Source organism: Equus caballus, chromosome 27 (assembly GCF_041296265.1).
Source record: "Equus caballus isolate H_3958 breed thoroughbred chromosome 27, TB-T2T, whole genome shotgun sequence".
NCBI lineage: Eukaryota > Metazoa > Chordata > Mammalia > Perissodactyla > Equidae > Equus > Equus caballus.
In genome coordinates this window covers 22931142-22934310 of record NC_091710.1, presented here as the reverse complement: position 1 = coordinate 22934310, position 3169 = coordinate 22931142, and the positions used below count along the sequence as shown (strand labels likewise).

The following is a 3169-nucleotide window of genomic DNA, read 5'->3' as shown; positions in this document are numbered from 1 at the left end:
TTCAGTCAAAGTTCACTATTGGCCATGATGTATACCCCAGATGGCAATGAGAAGTATCTGGAAGATTTAATGGGTCTTACTGGATCCTTTCTGACAAGATGTCAAAACTTTCCATAGAAAAGAGAAAGCCAGTGTCACTACCCAGTGCCCAGTCACCCTCTAGCCTGTCAGTCAGCATGGCACTTGGGGGTCCTTTTCCTGAGTGTATGAAGGAAGGGTTCTGTGCAGGAGAATGTCCTGAGGGTTTCCTATGGAGGTGAGGCCTTTGGCATGGGCTCAGGCCCAGCCTGGTTCAGAGACTCCTGGGGGTGAGGCAGGCAGAAACCACTTGACAAGGGGCCCCTGAGACACCCGTCTCTCTCCAAGCATGTCTCAGCCTCTCTGGCAACCTGGACACACCCCAACAGACTAGAGGACAAGACTGTGGTTAGTGGTGGGGCTGGGAGTCATGGGAAGGCAGGGGGATCAAGGTCTCTGGCTCAGAAGGGGAGTGGCCTCTCCCCTGCAAGCCCCTGAGCAAGTCACTGCCCCTCCACGGGTCTGGGTCTCCTTCTCTGGGAAATAGAGGGAGACAGTCTGTGGTACAGGCCTCACAGGGGCATGATGAGGTTCAAGGGAGGAGGGGAGTGTTCTGGCTCCACCTGGAGGGGTGAGGGTAGAGCAATGATGACAGTCAAATGACACTGAGTCCTCAGGAGATCCTGGGAGGCAGGTGGGGCTCTCGTCACACTTTGCAGATGAGGAAATAGGCTCAGGGAGGCCAGGGCAGGCCCAAGGTCATTCACACAAGTGAGAGTTGGTGCTGGGACTGATCTAGAATCAGAACAGGCTGGAGGTGGGAGCAGGATACGTACAGGGTGACTGGGGCCAGATGTTCAGAGCCCAAGGTCAGGAGCCTCGGAGGACGTGGATCAGAGTATGATCTCACTGACCCTCTCATCGACTCTGGCAGGAGGCGACCTCCATGTTGGCCACCCTGGAGATGGACCCCCGGTGAGCCCAAGAGAGGCAGCAGCAGCAGGTGAGGGTGCCTGTTGGGGAGGGGCCCAGGAGTCAGAGGAAGGGGCTGATCTTCCCTCCTGGCTGGAGGTCTCCACCAGGAGAGAAGGGCTTTTCTCCTCCAGCCCCGTTCCTGGTGCCACAGAGCCTAAAATGCCTGCATTGGAAGTGACCGGGAGGAGACCTAGAAAGACTGGGCCCGGGATGGATTTGGGGTGGGGAAGGGAAGGGACCACATACCCTAGGATTTGCCAAAAGCTGGCCCTGGGAGGTGACTAGGTTGTGTTTGGTGTTCCTGAGGGGAGAGGAGGGAATTGAGGGGAGGCATCTAAGGGTCCTAGGCTGCTTTATGTGGGAGCCTGGGTGGCCAGGAGGCTGGGGTGCGGAGTTTCAGGGGAGAGTCCTTGGAGGCATCTGAGAGCCGGAGCGCATCACTAACCCCATCCCAATGGCACAGGGTGTTGTCCTCTTCCTTGGCACATACTTCAGTTACCTGTAGCTGCTGGACACTGATGGGGGATTTTCTGGAGGCGAGTGAGCCTAGAGGTGGGGCTGAGGTGATCAGGATCCTGCGGTTTGGGAGGAAAGAGCCCCTCATGGGCCCTGTGCTCAGCACTTGGCAAATATCCTCTAAATAGATCCTCCCAGCCTCCCCTTGAAGCTGGGGCAACAGGCCCATCTTAGCACTGAATGAATGGAAAATCCACATAAGCCGCCATCCATGTTCCCTGGGCTGGTGAAGCTCAGAGCTGCCTGACTGCAGAGCTGCAGCAGGTTGTTTCTGAGCTGGACCCAGCCTCTCCCTCAGGCCCTGCCCATGGTTGGAGTGAAGTGGGCCTCTCCAAGTCAAAAGCACATCAGTGGCAGAGCAGTACCTTCCTGCCTGAGGCCTCAGTCTCCCCGTGTGTCAGTAGAGAGGATTGGGCTACAAATTTGGCCTCAGCTTCCCTGCTCCCCCTGCTCTGGAGCCCAGAGCCTGGCCAGGTCCAAGTCCTATTTCTGGAAGTACCTGTCCCCTGTTGGGCCCTGGAAGTAGTGCAATGTGAGGAGGTTTGGTGATGGGGGCTAGTTATGGGCTGAGAGGGCTGTTTCTGATGGACTTGGCTGTCTACCTTCCAGAATAATGTGATCAACTTCCAGAGAAGTGTATCAGTATATTTTAAAGTTTCAAGAGCTCAGCAAGAAAACATTAGGGACACTGCAAAGAGACATCAATAAAGTGTGGTGCTCCATTTCGTCTGCACTATCCTCTGTCTCTTTCATAGTGTTAGGACATCCTTCTTGGACCCTCACTTTCTCTGCCTCACTAATGAGTCTGTCCACAATCACCAATACCACAGGTCTCTCTCTTGCCATCTTCACCATCCTTTCCTTTTTCCTGAGATCTTCCTCAGTCGCCAGAAATTGTTTGCAGCGGAGCTGTTGGATGCCCAGACCTGCTCCTGGAATCATCCCTGTCAAATCTGAAGACTGGGCAGGGGTGGGCATGGGGCTGGAGTGCAGACCACCTGCAAGCACAGCTGGCAGCAATTCACGTGTGAAACTAGGCACAAGTTTTTTCAAGGCTTTGGCAAGATCCAAAGGACTTACCAGTTCCTGCACTGGTGCAGGCCTGGAGTCCTTGCAGTCTCTCCTTCCAGCAGACCCACTTGGGCTGGTCCAAGGTGTCCTCTTAGTGATCCCTCATTGCCAAGAAGGGATGGAATTCTAGTAACCAGCCTCTTAAGTGTGTAACTGCACATCCTCAGAGGGATGGAGACGCTTAAACCAGGCTTTGAGTTGGGTTGGTTCCCACAGTAATGCTGCTTCCTCTGTGAAGACTTGACTATCATACTTCTTTTTCTCTTGCCTCTAAAAATAAATCATGGAGTTGGATATAAATGATAAATGAAGCTTGCTTTCTTAGGACAGTTATCTTGCCTGTTTTGTACTTCCACCTTCCCTCTCTCTCTCTGGGGATAGATCTGACCTGTGTCCTGGGACTTCATCAAGCCAATTTGGGTCACGAATAGAAAGCTCAAGGTCAAAACTCAGGACCACTCTAGATCATTTCTCCTCCATCACCTTGTAACACTTCCTCCTTGTTTGAGTGTGATTTTCCTCTATTTTTGTCCTTGACAATCTCAAGTGCACAAGTCCTGGTACTCCGTTAGGACAAATGGTACCCAAT

General features: G+C 53.3%; 1 pseudogene; it reads right to left on the bottom strand.

Moving 5' to 3' along the window:
• Positions 1–2166: 2166 nt before the first annotated feature.
• On the bottom strand, positions 2167–2834 carry LOC138920989 (methyl-CpG-binding domain protein 3-like 1; annotated as a pseudogene).
• Between the last annotated feature and the right edge of the window lie 335 nt (positions 2835–3169).